The following is a 19283-nucleotide window of genomic DNA, read 5'->3' as shown; positions in this document are numbered from 1 at the left end:
GGTTGAGGGTGGGGCATATCGTGTAATGGCTTGTATCCAGGGGTGGCTCGGGGCTTCGGCTTCCAGCGCCTGGATGACGCTGTGTGAGTCCGTTAGCACAAGGATCGGTTGATCTGCAGGAGTGATGGCCGCATCAAGAATAGCAGCGGCTTCTGCGGAAAAAACGGAACACTCCTCCGGTAGACTTTGATTTGTTGCGGAGTTTGGTCCTGCCACTCCGAGTCCCACTCCAGCCCGTGATCGCGATGAACGTACCCCGGATAGACCGACCCAAGAAGTTCTGCAACACTGAACGCCTCAACGCTACAGAGTTATCTCCGGCTTGGAATTCTCTCTTAATCCGCTTATCTATTTTGATAACGTTAGATCGCCAACTTTTCTCTCCATGCCAGTGGACCCTGGCCACCGGGGGGAGGTCAAGGTTGGCTGCAGTGCGGAGGGCTCTGTTCCCCTCGTTGAGGAGAAAGACCCTATCATTCCCGGATGTCTTAGCAGCGAGGGCAGCGGCTTTCGTAGCAGTAGCTGCAGCAGATCGACAGCGGAAAGGGAGGACTCCGATTTCCGCACAAGCAGCGTCTGCAGGCGTGGAAGGTAGAAGGCCGGATACGATATTGTATTGTATGCCGGAGCGAGGATCCGGTTCAGCTTCTCGGTGGCTAAGCAGGTAATTTCAATGCCGTAGAAAAGTCGACTGTCGATAACAGCCCGGGCGACACGAAGGTGGATCTCGCGGTTACTGGAGCGGTGTGGGCGGGAGATTGTCCTGACGATGTTGATGCGGCTACGACAGTTTTCTTTCACCGATCTGAAGTGCTGGTCGAAACTTAGAGTCCGATCCAGAACTACCCCCAGAACACATACTGTTTTCTTAAGCGGAATTGGATGGTCCTGGATGGTGATCGGTGGTCCCCGAATCAGATGGCCCGAGTGGCAGATATGGCACCGTACACTCTTTGGAGCGGAGCTGGAAACCAACAGAAAGCGCCCACCTGCTGACGGCGGAGACAGCTGCTTGGGCAATATTCCTGGTCCGTTTAGTCGTTCGTCCCGTTACGACGATGAGTATGTCATCGGCATAGACGATTACGTGCACGTTCTTGGGCAGTCGGCTGAACACCTCGTTCATTGCCACCAGGAATAGCGTAACCGCTATGACGGATCCCTGGGGCACTCCAGTTTCTTCGGGGAACGGATCCGATCGAGTGTTCCCAACAGTCACCTGGAAGGTACGATCAAGGAGGAAATTCCGTACAAATTGCGGCCCCAGCCGATGAGCTGTCTGATGACGCCAGGCGTCCACGTCCTGTTGAACGCTTTTGAAATATCAAGGGATACTAATAACTCCACATGGAGCATTTCTAGCTCAAATCGTTAAAAAAAATGTCAATTTTGTCTCGACCCCTTCTGATTTGAATGAAACATTACTCGCGTGTTCGCTGCTACTAATGGTTGCATTTTTCATTTAAATATGATTTTTTCCTCCAGAGTAACTTTTGAAAAGGGCGTATAAAAAAATGGATTATTTTTTTTTCAAAAAATCATTACTTGAAAACTATTGATCTGATTAAAACGGCATATGAGAAGAAGTTTTAGGTAATTAAATTATCTTTGCGGAAAAAATACACTGTAAGAAAAAACTTCGTAAATTAGTATTTAAAAAACGTAAAACGATGATTATCTCAAAACACCCCCCCTTCGATATTTATAATTTTTTTTTTCAAAAAAACTGAAATAATGCCCTAATATTTGGTGAAAAGTGTATGCTGGTAACTTTCTTAAAAAGAAAGCTTTAATTTTTTAAATTTTTGTTGATTTTTACAAATTGATAAAAATGCATATTTTTTTATAAAATAATAATTTATTTGGATTCTACGCATAAATTTCGATAACTTTGCATATAAAAACTTTTTTCCTAAGTCCAGCCGTTCTCAAGTTAATGCGAATTAAAAAAATATAATTATAACAATTTTCAACATATTAGGCCATTTTCAAATGTTCGTCGAGATGTCCAGCAACGAGATTTTATTTCATGATTGTATATTAAAAACCAAACAATTCATTCTCAGATATGGTAGCTGTCGCGTATTTTATGGACGCCCTCTTATCACCTTACTTGAAACCGCTTGAAAAACGGTTTTTTACCCGAGACGCGCAAGGTCGAATGTCATACAATTTATCATTAACAATATCTGTATTTGTGTGTGTGTGTGTGTGTGTGTGTGTGTGTGTGTGTGTGTGTGTGTGTGTGTGTGTGTGTGTGTGTGTGTGTGTGTGTGTGTGTGTGTGTGTGTGTGTGTGTGTGTGTGTGTGTGTGTGTGTGTGTGTGTGTGTGTGTGTGTGTGTGTGTGTGTGTGTGTGTGTGTGTGTGTGTGTGTGTGTGTGTGTGTGTGTGTGTGTGTGTGTGTGTGTGTGTGTGTGTGTCTGTGTGTGTCTGTGTGTGTGTGTGTGTGTGTGTGTGTGGTGTGTGTGTGTGTGTGTGTGTGTGTGTGTGTGTGTGTGTGTGTGTGTGTGTGTGTGTGTGTGTGTGTGTGTGTGTGTGTGTGTGTGTGTGTGTGTGTGTGAATGTGTGTGTGTGTGTGTCTGTGTGTGTGTGTGTGTGTATGACTTTTCCAGGAAAAAAAACTTCTCGGATATTCGGAAAATCGACGGAAATTTTACTCAGTCTGGTCTATACTACTAGCATCAGAAACACAATAGAGCATTTCCAGCCCAAAACGCAAACCGGTTGGTCATGAGTGCTTCCGATTTGAATGAAACATTTCTTACGTGTTCGCTGCTACTTATGGTTACATTTTTCATTTAAATATGATTTTTTCCTCCAGAGTAACTTTTGAAAAGGGCGTATAAAAAAATGGATTATTTTTTTTTTTCAAAAAATCATTACTTGAAAACTATTGATCTGATTAAAACGGCATATGAGAAGAAGTTTTAGGTAATTAAATTATCTTTGCGGAAAAAATACACTGAAAGAAAAAACTTCGTAAACGTACTCGATACGTACCCTTAAGAGAATGGCAACCAGAGCAAGTTTAGCTAAGCAACACGAGCACCCTATAACGAACCCTAAACAACTGTACGACTGGGCAAATAGTCGTAAAGAAGATCTTCAAACAAAAATGTCATTTTGTTATGTTTCTACGGAAGAATACAAAAAGGCTGACACGGAATTTGATCCAATTTTTAAGAAAGTGAAACCAATTCCTGGAACTCGAAAATATCATTGCTATATTCCAGTTTCAAACAACCAAATTGCATTAAAAATATTCTCTAATTCAAACGATACACCCAAATTATTCAATGTATTCAAATAATATGAGTTGTAAATTAAATTAATAAATATATACTGTTTCTTATCTCAACAAATCTTTCATTTGACCACATCAACGTGCTTCACTTCCGCTGCCTCTAGATAGAAACGGGTAAGTCTGACAGCTACCATATTTGAGAATGAATTGTTTGTTTTTTTAATATGTATTCATGGAAAAACATCTCGTTGCTGGACATCACGACTAACATTTGAAAATGGCCCAAAATGTAGAAAATTATTATAATTATTTTTTTAAATTGCATTAACTTGAGAACGGCTGGACTTAGGAAAAAAGTTTCTATATGCAAAGTTATCGAAATTTATGCGTAGAATCCAAATAAATTATTATTTTATAAAAAATATGCATTTTCATCAATTTGTAAAAATTAACAAAAATTTAAAAAATTATAGCTTTCTTTTTAAGAAAGTTACCAGCATACACTTTTCACCAAATATTAGGGCATTATTTCAGTTTTTTTGAAAAAAAAAATTATAAATATCGAAGGGGGGGTGTTTTGAGATAATCATCGTTTTACGTTTTTTAAATACTAATTTACGAAGTTTTTTCTTTCAGTGTATTTTTTCCGCAAAGATAATTTAATTACCTAAAACTTCTTCTCATATGCCGTTTTAATCAGATCAATAGTTTTCAAGTAATGATTTTTTGAAAAAAAAAATAATCCATTTTTTTATACGCCCTTTTCAAAAGTTACTCTGGAGGAAAAAATCATATTTAAATGAAAAATGTAACCATAAGTAGCAGCGAACACGTGAGAAATGTTTCATTCAAATCGGAAACACTCATGACCAACCGGTTTGCGTTTTGGGCTGGAAATGCTCCATGGTGACCGTTGTCCTGGGCTTCCTTGAGTACATTCCCGAGGGTTGCAAAGTAAGTGGAGGAGCCATGTCCTTGCCGGAATGCATGCTGCCGTTCGTCAAGGAGACTGTTAGACTCCAGGAACTGCCTAAGTCGACGATTTACCATTCTCTCCATCACTTTTGCCGCGCAGCAAGTGAGCGCAATCGGCCTAAAGGAGGAGGCTTCTCCACTCGCCGCGTTGTTCTTCGGAATGGGCACTACCAGGCTTTGTTTCCAGAGGTGCGGATACGAGTCAGTGAGCCATAGGTCGTTGAAGAGGGCGAGTAGTCTCGTTTTTCCGTCGAGGGAGAGGTTTTTTAACACCGGGTATCCAATCTCGTACGGCCCGGCAGATTTACCAGTACTGCTGCCGAGGGCAAACTGAAGCTCCTGGAAGGTAAGAGCATCGTTGATCTGGAGGGAAGGGACATCGGGTGGAATTCGCAGGTCACGAATGCTGCTTGTGGAAGGTTTGACGCGCTGGACGAAATCGCTGTCGTAGCCACTGACAGTGGACAGGCCGGCAAAATAGTTCCCTAAATTGTCAGCGATGTCCTTCGGTTCTGAGATCGTGGTGCCATGAGCTTGGATAGTAGGTGGAGTAGACCGCCGCTTGCCACTCAGAGCGTTGACGCGATTCCACAAGTCGCTCGACGATTGGGATTCGTCGATTGAATCCAGGAAATCCATCCAGCAGGATCGCTTTGCGTCACGGATCACCTGTCTGCACGAGAGATGGAAGCAGGAAGCGGATCGTCTACCAGGATCGTCTAAGGCTAGGCGCTTAAGCCGGCGTAAGGCTTTGCGTCGCGCTTTTACCGCACATTTGGTATCCTCGTTCCACCAACGTAGGGTTTTTCGCCCGGGTACGCTACTAGTCCTTGGTATGGATAGTGTTGCAGCGTCGTAGAGTACTTTCGTGAAGCTGGAGATGTCATTCGGTTCGCGTTGCTGAAAGAGAGCGTCGGATTTCTCCCTGAAAGCGTCCCAGTCGGCTTCCTCGAAGCGCCACCTGGGTCTCCGAGTCGTTGGGGGAACCGCACCTACGGAAAGCTGTATGCGGATCGGGTAGTGGTCACTACCGTGCAGGTCGGTACTGATATTCCACTGTGCCCTGTCCACTGTAGATCGGCTGGCAGTGGCAATGTCGATCGCGGTGGTGTGCCGTCCATTAAAAAAGGTGGGACCACCAAGTCCTCTCTCTCAAAAATTCTCGCCAGGATAGAACCTCTGGGATCTGGGCGAGGGCTGCCCCAGTCCGGATGGTGCCCGTTGATGTCGCCGACGAAAAGCCGCGGTTCCGGAAACTTGAAAATAACTGCACTTAAGTCTCTATCCAGATTGGCTATCCGTCCGCAGGGCAGGTACGCACAGCCGATAGCTAAGTTAGCGGCGTTCTTAAGGCGGACGCCGACGATTGGCAGGTCAGTTTGGAGGTCAAGAACTTCGTGTGGAATGCTCCTAAGCACCCAGATGGCCACGGAGTGCCTGAAATTGGCGCAGCGCTTGTAACTCCAATTGTATCTCCCTCCCAGCGAACGATTCAGTTGGTCGGTTGTGACTTTGTTGACCTCTTGTAGAGAGATTATCCAGGGGGCATCGCTTTGGCAGAGGAGCTCCAATTCCCCTAGGCGGCCATGGAATCCGTTTATATTCCACTGGAGAACAAGGTTCACCGGCGTGGGCAGTGCAGGCGTGGGGTACAAGATGGTAGACTCGGCGTTGTCACGGTTTTGACTGCCACTCGGGTTAACAGGCTGGTCAATATCGTGCTGGAGAAACCCATTAATGTTCCATTGAGTCAGAAAGTTGACGGGCTCCAGCTTTACGGCTTCGGAAAGGCGGTTGCCGAGTCGACACTTTCGTGGCTCCGATTAGCGGAGTGCCGGATATCATAACGATCTGAGGCGTCGAAGTCGTCCGCGTCGCCCGCTGCGTCGCTCGTGGTGTCCATGTCAGACGGTGATCCGCCGTATCCAGGAATAAAACCTATCATGTGACAAAACAAATTACTTCAAAACATGATAACCAATTCAATTGTGGCCATTTCGAGCGCCGCGGATCACATTGGTCAGTTCCGGGTATGTCCCAGATGCCCCAAAGGAATTAACCATATCAGACCAAATAATGAAGCTTAATTTCATTTGGCCTGCTTTCGACGTCCACATGAAGTGAAACAACAACATATTTTCTAAAGTAAAAAAAAGTTGTGCCACCAACGATGGCTGAACCCATTGTTTACGTACGGTGGAGACATCTACAATTTGTAAGTCAGTACGTGAAACTAAGGTTTTCTGTCTAGATACTCGGGGGGTGATATTATCAGATTTTGCCTCAGTAGTAGGCAACAGAATAAGGGAATGGTCTTGTCTGCTTCATTGTGCGAAAATGATCTGTCGCCTGCAGAAAATAGTTTAGAAATGCCATGAAATTTTTTGCTTGCCAGTTTGTGTTTGTGTCTTCTCTATGGTCATTGTGCAAAGTATCAAATGTTAAGGAAAAAACGTTAAACTTAAGTAATCGTACCACCACTGTTCGCTGGACAGCATTCGTCGAAGTACTCATCGTCGTCAAAGGAATGTGCCAGAAAATCGACCTTCCCACACAATCCACACCATAGTTAATTTGGAGAAATAGGGTTAACTATCCCATTTCCGGCCTATTAAGCACAACCCGCACTTAGTCTTTCTTAATCTAGTGTTGTTCAGAACCAAACAAAATGTTATTATTACTGATGGCTTCCAAATTTATTTACCTTTCCGTGCGTACCGTAAGATTTGATAAAGAGAAACAAATTGTTGAGATATTGTTAAAAGTATAGCACTGCTCGACCTACGGATTCTAAATTCGGCCTAACACATTGAAACGCCAATGAATTCACTTCGGCCTATCGGATGAAGATAAAGATTGATTCGGTCAGAGCGCTTCATTTGTATTTGGGAATATTGGATTTATTTTATGTTTTCTGCTTGGTAGGCCCAAAATGGGCGCTTAGGCTGAAGAAGTTCTCTACGCTACAGTGTTTAAGTTGATCCGATCTGTGTTTCAGTTCATTTGAAAGCTTGAGTGCGCTTTAGTCCATGTAGCCTATCCAGTTTGCCCAGTAGTGCGCCGACTCTGAGACGCAGTTCGAGGAGTCTCGTGCTGCTGAGTTGTTGTCGGCCAGAACTTTAGCTTGAAATAAAAACCGACATCAGCATCTGTTAAACAAAATTTACTTTACAGTCGATGTGCCTGAATGAACTTTAATCCACAAATCATCGATGTTTAAAATCATTATTCACATTTGGTTCATTGGATCTTTTCACATGTTGTGCCAGAATTCACCAAACACCAAATTGCGGATTTGGTTCAACCTGTAATGTAAATCTATGAAAAATCCTACAATTTTCCATGTCAACAATCTTGCACGAGTAAAATTTCTATTTTGCTTCATTTTACGTCAAAATACTAACGGACGTAATTGTGTGTCATTTGAGTCGATTACGGACGTAATTGTATATCATTTGAGTAAAATTCCATGAAGTTTTCGAAGCGTGCAGTTCGCATTGCGAACATTGTTTGACCCATACAATTTACCCCACTGTGTCAGCTGATTAGATTGGAATCTCTGTCAGTCAGGCTTTTGGACACGATTTAACCACCAACGGTTGTTCATATTCTACCTGTGTGATTGTCCCAATTTTCGTGAGCAGATCTCGCTAAACGTGCCTGCCCGAATATATTCCTTATCATCGAACTAATTACGGACGCTACAATCTTCTCGACTCGTGACTTCACACGTTCAATGTTTGCTACATTGAAAACGGCATTCACGAGCGACATTGTAGGATCATCAACAAATTCCAAGACCCGTTATTTATAATTTTGTTCCGGTTAGGAATTTTGCGAATGGTTTTTAGTCTAGAATCTTCTTTGTCATAAATCTATTGTTTTCAGTAGCCCTCCGCATCACCCTTATGTCAATACCTGGCTAGGAGTTTGTTAGCGTTGGGAAGGAGGACGAGTCAAGCTGGATAGCAACCAGGGGCCTCATGTCTGACTCTTCATTTGATTTGCATGGATAGTCACATGACTCGCAGAATAGGCCTGAAACTCTGAAGTGAGCCGTTGAGAACAATCATCAGCGGAATGCCAATCGATTCGGATAGAAACTTTGGATAAGGTGAACAATGAGTTACAACATATTCAATAAGAGTTATCGACGTGGACATCGATAAGCGAGCTAAGAGTTTCGACAAAGGTACATTTGTATCATTCTTTAAAAAAGCAGATACGCCGTTTTGAAAAATCATCCTTGAGTTCAGTGCTGGGAAAGTATCACCAACTCAAGTCTCACCAATGGTCATGATCACGCTTGATTTTCGTAGACACAAATCAACAAGCAAACAACTGCGTAGTTCTATTATAAGCGGTGATATCATAGCTCCGAATATCAAGCTTACAAAGCTGGTGAGTTTGAATTTTAAGAAGCTTCCATCGGTTAAGAGTACCTGAAGAGAGATAACAAACTACATTTTCACTTTCTAAGAAAAACGATATGCAATGTATCATTTATGAATCGAGCCAACCCTTTCTCCGTTCCTTTTGACGTTGGATTACGTCTTTCGGCAACATATTGGGGTAGCAATTTCAAAAAACAAAATTGACCGCATTACGAAAAGTGGTCAGGTTTTGATCACATATAGCTCTGTCAATATTGGATGAATTTTAATTCTCAACAGGCCAATCGATTTGAAATTTTGCTACAAATCTGCTTAATTGAACACTTTATTAATTTTCAATATGTCACACGGTTCACGGAACCGAATTTTTTTTTCATTTAAATCAAAAATAAAAATGTTCATTCTATAAACATATGAATAATTCAAAATAAATTAAAACCATGTTTCCAACAAAAATATATATATTTGAATTAAAGTCAGAAGCATGTTTATTTCAACAATATAGAATTTGGGTAAACGATTTTTAGCGTGCCCTGCATTTTTTCCTTCTTGTTTACATTCGGAAAAAAATTGCCCCAGCTTTGCCAATCAATGTCTTTGTTCTTCTCTCCTGCCACAAGCAGATCCGAAACATGCTCCTCATTTACACCTGCCTGGTGTTCTTGCTCTTTCCGTAATTGCTCCAACTTCATCCACTCATTTTCCATTCGCTTCGAAACTTCAGCAAGCTTTATCATATTCACACAATCCTGACTCGGCTGATTAATTTGTTGGATCAACTTCTTACTAAAATCAATGCTGCATTCATCCTCCTTCCTTACCGAACTCAACGGTTTCTCATCATCCTCATCTTCTTCCGATTCCTGCATTTCCAATCCTACATTGCAACGGGCATTGCAATCAAACTGAATTCGGGATCTTCCTGCAGATCGTTTTTTCATCTCTTGGCAATCCATTTTTCTGCTTTATCTTACATTCAAATGCTAATATAATTTAAAATTAAGTATGTTTCTTTCTAACATAACAAGCGGGTTTAAAATAAACATATTTATTTTTGTTCGCATAATTGTTGTCAAACCAAACAAATATATTCACGTTTATTTTCAACACGAATATTTTTAAAACAAACGTAACATTATTTTTATTTTAAACATTAATATTACATGACTTCAAATATGGAATACGTTTGAAATAAACCTTGTTTATTTTTGTGGCCAGAACAAACTGAGTTTACGTTTAAATTTACCTCAAATATTTTTGTTTCAACGATAAATTTTTCTGCGTGTTGCATTAGTTATCAAAACTATCACCAATTGCTTGCAAAAAGCGCATTCCCTAGCACAGATTTCAAAATCGAATTCGATCCTGTCTCACTGAAAGGTGCTTATTCAATCACCACAACGAAAGGCTGCCCGCAAGCACCGAGCTGCAGCCCACATGAGCGTCCATTACCGAAGAAGGAGGAAGAAGCCTCACCGATACTGATCGGGATCCATCTTCGTGACTCACGGTGGGCTATCTATGCCAAGCGCATCACCCTCGTTCCAAACAACTTACAGTTCGCCAGTTTCATCCGTTGAACACCCTAATAGCTCAGCATTGCTCAACCATCACGACAAACTGGTCCTTTTCAAGACCACCATAAACTTGATAAAGAGTATTTCATATGTTTAAATGTAACATACCATATATTTTTAAGGCAAAATTGGCAGTACAATTTCAGAATCCAGTCGGTTGCGGCATGAAAGTGGTCTGATTGTGATCCAGAGATGATGGATTTCAATTCAGAATAAGCAAATCGATAGGAAATTTTTCTACGAGTCTATTAAAATTAAGCATTTATCATTTTTCAAAATGTCGCTATTGAAAATGTGTAACGAATGTACAACTGTTGCTATGATAAATAAAATGGTCATCGGTTGTCTGCGAAAAGCGCTTTCCCTAACACAGATTTCAAAATTGAATTCCATCCGGACTCACCGAACGCTGTTTATTCAATCACCGCGTGTGGTGAGTGGTGATGTTCTCCAGTACACAACGAAAGGCTCCCCGCAAGCAGCTATCAAGGCTGCCCTCAACCGCTGATCGGATTGAGTTGCTCGTCGTGAGCCGCTGTGGGCCATCTATGCCGAGCTCGTCACCCTCGTTCCAAACAACATACAGCTCGTCAGCTGCATCCGTGTTGAATACCCTAATAGCTCAGCATTACTCAACCATCACGACAAAATGGTTCTTTTCAGAACCACCATAAATTATTGTTGTTTAAGAGTTAATTTTCATTAAACGTTCGCTCGCCTTGTTGCCAGCATCATCACCCCAAAGCTCTTTGATAATGTACCCAGCAATCAAACGTTTGTGGTCAGATGCGTCAAGTATTGAAGTGGCACATTAACAATTCTCGCAATGACCGAATACCACATGACCATGTCAAATAACCAGAAACACTTCGTAAGGTTTTCTTCAGGACGCTAGAAAAAGTAAAAAAATCTCGAATCTATATGATTTATCGCGGATATCTCGTGGTTGGAACAACAGAAAACAAGGCATTTCCGTGATGGAAAAAGTGGTTTCCTAAACACAGTAGCCGAATATTGATACCAAGCACTGAGCATGCCAGACGGTACCTTTCTTTATGCCTTTTGATGCAAATTTTAAGCCCCTCCTATTAAGAGAATTATGCCAAAAAAGAGTTAAAAGAATTAACTTAAGAGTAAGAGCTTGCATCCAAGGCGTATCGTCCAGGATTGGCTTGAACTACATGGACATCGACAGAGCACCTTAAAAACAGAACTCTCAAATTGCTATTTCACTACTAACGAGCTAAGAAATCAATTGATTATTTACTATACTTTTGCTGTGACATCGAAACTACCCTTCGGAATCCTACGTCAAATCTACGGTCGTGTCTAGGATACAATCCCTTACTTTTTTTAATGTTGTGAATAGTCTCGAAAAAAAAAAAAAAAAAAAAAAAATCAAAGGAACTTGTAACATCAATTTCAAGCATGATATTTTGTTCCAATATTGCGCGAGATATTGAGAGCGTATGAGAGCGTAAAAATATCGTTTTGCTTATGATTATGCCATAACTGCTTGAGATATTATGTCCCAAATAAGATTCGATTGCCACTCACCTCAAAGGGCCTGGGTTCAATCTCAGTCGGCACCGCCGTGATTTTTTGAGGCATAAAATCTCTGATCACGCCTTCCTTCGGAAGTAAAGCCGTTCGACCCCGGTCCATGAGTTGATGGGTCGATAGGTAGGGTCCAGATGTGCGAGCTGCCTCTCTGGTGTCGATAGCAGTACGGAAAATAAGATAGACAAGAAACAAATCAAGAAAAAAAGAAGATCGGAACGCCATTCAATAGAAAAAGAAGAAGAAGAATATATATATAAGAAAACAAACATATTTTGACCTGTCTAAAGACGATTTATTTAGAAATTGTGACTGTAATAAAAACGAGATTTGATAACTTAATAGCTACTTAAACCGACAGATCCTGCTAGCAAGCCTTCAAGCCATCGCCGATGCAGGACGCGTATGCCAACATGTGCGGGATCGTGTTCTGTTCGTAGGTTCCCTTGAACAGGTGGGCCCACGGACCGGAAGCGTAAACGGCTACGTCATCGCCGCTGTGCGTTTCCGACTCGAGTGGAAGCGTTCCCGGATAGCGGAACTCACGCCACGTGGTGTCTTGGTCATCAATGTTCACTCGACCTCCTTCCGAAGGACTGACATGGTCGTAGAACCCAAGACCGTTGGCATAGCTGACCGTTTTGTACGGAAGGCCGTCGTTGCCAATGTTGTGCGCTCCCAGGATGTCCTGACCACGATCCTGATTAAACAGACAAATACTTCGTTACTCGTCATCTCTTCAAGCATAATTTTCTCCAGTACTTACCGAATATCCAGAGTACGTAACGGCATGCGAGTGATCCGAGGTGACCACAACGAGGGTATCCTCTTCACTGAACTTGCGCCGAACGAGCTCAACCGCCTTCGAGAATTCCACCGTTTCATCCAACGAAAGCCTTGCCCAATTCCGATGATGGGCATGATCGATTCTACCTCCCTCGACAAACAAAAAGAATCCCTTACCACTGCTGCTCAGCACATCCGTAGCCTTGTCAACCATTTCGGCGAGCGTCGGTTCTTGATCCATCTTTTCCTGGATTCGTTCCAAATTGTACACGCAATGATTGGGATCGAACATTCCTAACAACTTATCGGTTTTCTTGGGGTCCACCCCCAGCAGATCATCGCGATTCCACACGTACGACCGGTTTTCTCCCTGCTTTGCCAGATTTAACCACTCGTCAATCAGATTCCTGCTGTCCTTCCTCTTTCCGTTTTTTCCAGTCTCCGGATCCTTAAACTTGTGCATAAACTCACGCCGGCCACATCCCAAAACGACCTTCAAGCCTTGACCAGTCTTTCCATAAATCAACTGGTGGGCAATATCCAACGTTACTTTCGGATCACATCCGTCCTTGGACACCTCGTTATCATTTTCACGATCCCGATTGGAAGTATGCGCATAAACTCCCGCTGGTGAAGCATGCGTTACTCTCGTGGTAGTCACCAGTCCCGCATCCTTCCCCGCATCCATCGCCCATTGGGCAATCGAAAACGTGTGCGTTGACTCGTCCAGTTCCGCCGTACAATGGTAGCTGGGAATCTTCCCGTTGACTCCGATCGTTTCGTAGTTACCTTTCACTCCGGTCAAGTACGCCGTCGCAGAACAAGCCGAATCGGGAACCTGTTTGTTCACGCAGTAAGTCTTTGACATTCCAATGAAGGGGAAATTCTCGAAGGACAGTTTCGTGTCCTCACCCCCAGCATAGGCACGGGCCATGGCCACCGTTGCAACGGACATTCCGTCACCCATGAAAAGGATTACGTTTTTAGCAATGTTCCGATTTTCCCGCTGGCGCACGATGTTGTCGATCGTTTGCTGGGCATTGTTGAACCAGTAGTCTACGCTGGATTGGCGTTGAGATTCTGTAATCCGGAATAAATCGTAGGATTGAGGTCAAAACAGGTGCAAATTATCTGAACTTACCAAGTGGAACAGCTTGTGAGCTGCCGAGCAGTAGACAGCTCAAAATCACCAACTCGAAAGCCGACGGAGACTTCATGGTGAACGGTAGTCGGTTGAGTGCTTCCTTGGATGTGTTCCGAAATTGGGGAATGTGCTTTTTATAAATTTGGTTCCTTCAGTGGCTTCGCTGGAGATTATCACACCCCGATAGGGAATAACTGGTGGTGTAAAACCGAATTGGGATAACGATTTCGTTGTGGCTTAGGTGATAAGCGGTGGTTCATCTGACTGATGCGTGGGCAACTGATACTATGTTTGTCTAGACCGAACTATCTGCTGCTGCTCTATTCAACTAAAGTAATACGGAAACTTTGGTGGAATCAAATTGAAGAAATTTAAATCTTCTAAATATTCTCAGAAAGTCCTATGTAATTGCCTGATAAGCTTTCCTAAGGCAACCTCTAAACATACTTAAATCATTCGGCAGTATCAATGAAATAATGTGGCTCTCAAATTCTGTGAAAATCTGGACCAACAATTCAAATAGGCGGAACAATCAAACGAAAACAATGACTTTAAACGCAAATTTCTCAAGAATCAAAACATTCCCACGGAAACTAATAACGCCATTCGATAAAGGAAGTTTGCTCTATGGTATGAAGGTATTCGATTGCTTGGGTATGCGAAGATTGTAAATAGTGTGGCATCAGGCTCAATTTTTGCAATCAAAGTGACCGAGCAAGGTTGAAAGGAAGCTCAAGTCTAGATAGAGCTGGAATTAGGGCGTACCAGCTTATGTAAACAATGGCTTCTCTCGTTGATTTCTACGAATTCATGGTACGCCTACACAAACCAACATATCCATCGGGTAGGGGAAGTCTTCCTCTACTCGATGGTGATGTCGATTGCCAGGGTGAGCCATGACTTTCGAGAAATCATCGAGAGAAGTCATTGTTTACAAAAGCTGTTACGCCCTAATTCAAGATCTATCTAGAAGTGTTGTTTGGCGATTAATACACCAGAAGCAAACGATTTGCTCTGGTATTCTTCGGTGGGATCATCGTGCAGACTTTGTAGGCCGTTTACGTCATAGACGGTGGAGCATGCTTCTAAAACTAACGGGTAAGCCCCATCAGTAGTCGTTCTTGAAACGTTGATTGCCAGTTATTTGATTTTTATTCTTAAAGTCGAACATCTTTCACTAGGAAATCTTCAAATTCAAAATTTAAAAGAATGATCTTCTCGTAATTGAAAACAGTAATGCTAAAAATGCAGAAGTTTATGTACCCATGATATAAGCAAAGTCTTAGGTCATAATTATCTTGCAAATAACATAGTATGTTGCAAACCACCGGTTTTCAACAGTGATGTCATGGTGGTTAGAACTGGGAACCCTGCAGGGTAACCAACTATTGAAAATAAACATTAGGGCCTCCCTTAGCTCAGTCGGTAAAGCCACAGCTACAAAGCAAGACCATCCTGGTTCGGTGGCTGGGTTCGATTCCCGGTCCGGTCTAGAAGTTTTTGGGGTTGAAAAATTTATCAACTTCCGTGCACTTAGAGTGTTATTGTACTTGCCACACAATTATACTAATGCAAAAAATTATGCAGGCATCGAAAGCTCGCAATTAACAACTGTGGAAGTGCATTTAGAACACTAAGTTAAGAGCACGCAATAAGCTAATATGCGATAAGCAATAAGCTTGAATTGTGAAGAAAAAGAAGAAGAAGAAGAAGAAGAGGTTTTCTTTATTTTCTACAACGCCACAAAGGGTAACTTTTCGAAGACAGGAACCTTCTATATAGTCAGGATGTTGAGTTAAAGAAAATTATTGAATGGCACACTAGCGCTGCCTAGTGAGTGAATGCTGAACTACACTGTTAACCATATAATAGGTTCAGTCCATCTGAACAACTTTGCCCATGACATGAACGTTTTATCTAGGCAAGATGTTAAGTTAAAGCAAATTAAAAACCGAATGGCACACTAGCGCCACCTTCTGACTGAGTTCTGAACCGAAATAAATGTTTATCATATATTAGGTATAGTCCATCTGAATAACTTTGAACAAGACAGGAACCTTCTATCTAGTCATGATGTTAAGTTAAAGCAAATCATAAATGAAAGGCACATTAGCGCCGGTGAGTGAATTCTCAGCTGAACTGTTTATTGAACTAAACTGAAACTGAACTGAGTTCATCTTAAAATAGGTCTGGTCCATCTGAACAACTTTACCGAAGACAAGAAGCTTCCATATGAGCAGTATCTGTAGATATAAGATAGCGCAACTTGATTATTTTAGTATCAGTGCCATCTAATGTGACAATTTTGATTTTCACAACCATAGTTTTGAAATACTTGTGTTCCTAAACATTTTTGCATAAAAAAGCAATATCGCAATGAGTTGCGATCAAGTGGTAAAAACATCGCTAGCATCGGAATATCTCATGAGTACAATTTTACAATGACCCCTCTCCACGAAACATCCATTCCAAAAAAAAAAATTGGTAATTTTAACATAAATTTCACTAAATTAACTATGCACAACATTAGAAATTTCAAAAATCCAAATTGACCGCAGGATATAGACGTTTTTTTGCCACAGACCAAGGGATACACTGTTCGAAAAAGTAGTGTAAATTTCTGTTCAATATGATGCACATAAATGGAGCGTCACATATCATATACGTTTACATTATATATCATGTAAAGTTCTGACACATTTCATGCAATGTAGCAAATATTGTATACAAAAGCCCATATTTGTAAACAACATTGTTTGCAAGTTGCTCCGTTGCGTGAAATGAAATACAAGTCTGCGTGAATGAATGTTTAAATCACAATTAAAATTCAGAATTTTTATCTGCGTAGAAAGCTCCGGGAAGTTCAGGGAAGTCAAGAAAATTTCAGAGAAGTTCATAAAACTTTAGACTTATTTCAGGAACTTCATGGATATTCAGAGAACACTAAGGGTGTTTAAACATTTGTCCAGTAATTTCCATCTACCTCAGAGTGTCAAAGAAGAACTTCAAGAGAATTGCGAGAACTTCAGGAATATAAAGAACAGCAGAGAAGATCGGAGAACCTCAGGACGGTTTAATTAAATTCAATGAAATTACAGGACTTTCAACGTAAACTTTAGCGAGAGTTTTAAGCAAATTTTGGAATCTTCAGCGAAATTCCATGACCATCGGGAAAATAGGGGGAACATTTTATGGAAAGTTCCGATAACATCGGGGCAGTTTCGAGAACTTCAGAAACATTGCGGGAACTTCTGCGAAGACAAGAGAGCTTCAAAACAGTCCCATTAATTTCAGAAAAAAAAACAAGGGAACGTTCAATAATTTCCGAGATCTTCGGAAAACTCCAAAGAACTTCAAAAAATTTTAGAGTCAGTTTATTTATTTTAAGGAAAGTTATGAGAAGATTGAGCAAGATCAAGAAACTTCAGTGCACTTTCAATAATTTGAGAAAAACTGTATAGTTAGAATGGGAAATTCAAAAAAATTGGCGGTCATTAAAGGAGTTCCAGGCAAAATTAGACGAAATTAAATTTTTGAATTGACCAACTCTGATTTGTACGAAACTTTGCATAATTATTTGTTATGGATAATAATTCATATTTTTGCCAAAATTCGGCCATTTTGGATCTTGCAAAATTATCAAAATGGCGGCTATGAAATTTATTCAAAAAAATCTTTCTGCGGAAACGGCACTTCTGATCGAAATTACAGCACAAACTTGGTTCAATTATGTGAAGTTGCATGGAATTCTGAGAGGCTAAACCTAATATTTGGTTATTTTTTTCGCTATTTTCTCTGGAACTGCTCAATTATAAAATGCTTCTAAGAAGTTCAATGATCCAATGATGGATCATAAGCTTCACGGCATTTTTATGGATTGTGAGAACTTCAAGTAAGATCATTGTAGTTCGATTAATTTCAGGAAAATAGTCATACATTTGAAGAAGCTTTCAGAATTCCAGGAAGTCCAGAGAGCTCAAAAGAAATGTAGACAACTTTAGAGTAATTTCAGGATTTTCACCGAGGGGGGTGACACATCTAAATCTCAATTCTAGATGCTCAAAAAATCTCACACTAGCGAATAAATCTTCGAAAAATCTTCTTTCATTTCTCGCATCTACTTGCGCCGCATCATCTTTTTGCAGGAAATCTTCAAAATCGTGATAATTCTTCTTTCTACCTACTCAGCGCAGGTAGCCACAGCAAAACACAATAAATCCTGCATCGTAGATAGAGTCCCCCTCGATTTTCACAGAAGTTTCCAATAGCTTCAGAAAAATCTTGAAGTTTCGAGAACATCAGGGGAGATCAGAGAACCTACATTTTTCAGGGAAGTTCTGACTACTTCATGACGTTCCACGAATTTCAGAAAAATTGTGGGAGTTTCAGGAAAGTTCCATGAACATTAGGAATATTGAGGAAACTTCTGGTGATTAGTGACGTTTGAGCAAGTTTCCTCTGAAATCGAAACTTACTCAGAGTGAGTCATTTTTACTCAGATATAAGTCACCTTTAGTCATTCGTAAGGTGAAATTTCTAGAAGTCTAGGTCACTCAGCGCATGACTAACCTATGCATTAAGAAATTTCTCCATACGAATAAGCAAAAGTTAAGTAAGAATTGTATTCAGTTTTTTTTTCTTGATTTGTTTTCCGTCGATCTTGTTTTCCGTGCTGAGCACCAATGCTACCGACGCCAGAGAGGCAGCTCCCACACCTGGACCCTACCTATCGACCCATCAACTCATGAACCGAGGACCAACGGCTTTACTTCCCTTCCGAAGGAAGGCGTGATCAGAGATGTTATGCCTCAGAACATCCCGGCGGCGCCGACTGGGATTCAACCCAGGCCTGCTGGGGTGAGAGGCAATCACGCTTACCACTACACCACCGGTGCCACTAATTGTATTCAGTGAAATGATTTTGAAACAAGTTCCGTTAGCAAAAAACTTTTGAAAACTTTCGGAAAATTGCAGGAACTTCCGGCAAAATTGCAGGAACTTCCGGCAAAATCACAGAACATCAAGACAGTTCATGGAAAGAATCATCATCATGAATCATCATCATCATCATCATCATCATCATCATCATCATCATCATCATCATCATCATCATCATCATCATCATCATCATCATCATCATCATCATCATCATCATCATCATCATCATCATCATCATCATCATCATCATCATCATCATCATCATCATCATCATCATCATCATCATCATCATCATCATCATCATCATCATCATCATCATCATCATCATCATCATCATCATCATCATCATCATCATCATCATCATCATCATCATCATCATCATCATCATCATCATCATCATCATCATCATCATCATCATCATCATCATCATCATCATCATCATCATCATCATCATCATCATCATCATCATCATCATCATCATCATCATCATCATCATCATCATCATCATCATCATCATCATCATCATCATCATCATCATCATCATCATCATCATCATCATCATCATCATCATCATCATCATCATCATCATCATCATCATCATCATCATCATCATCATCATCATCATCATCATCATCATCATCATCATCATCATCATCATCATCAT

General features: G+C 41.2%; 1 protein-coding gene and 1 pseudogene across 1 annotated transcript in view; one reads left to right on the top strand and one right to left on the bottom strand.

Moving 5' to 3' along the window:
- LOC135714252 (GTP-binding protein Rhes-like) overlaps positions 1 to 19283 on the top strand; it is a gene marked incomplete at its 3' end in the record, with an annotated part of 351688 nt that overhangs the window by 258644 nt on the left and 73761 nt on the right. The window lies entirely within an intron of this gene.
- LOC135714249 (membrane-bound alkaline phosphatase-like) lies at positions 12119 to 13769 on the bottom strand (annotated as a pseudogene).

This window comes from Ochlerotatus camptorhynchus, unplaced genomic scaffold (genome assembly GCF_037179485.1).
Source record: "Ochlerotatus camptorhynchus isolate MF236.1 unplaced genomic scaffold, CSIRO-AGI_Acam_v1.1 ptg000633l, whole genome shotgun sequence".
Taxonomy (NCBI): Eukaryota; Metazoa; Arthropoda; class Insecta; order Diptera; family Culicidae; genus Ochlerotatus; species Ochlerotatus camptorhynchus.
The sequence above is the reverse complement of the archived record's forward strand: the minus strand, read 5'-3'. Positions and strand labels throughout refer to the sequence as shown.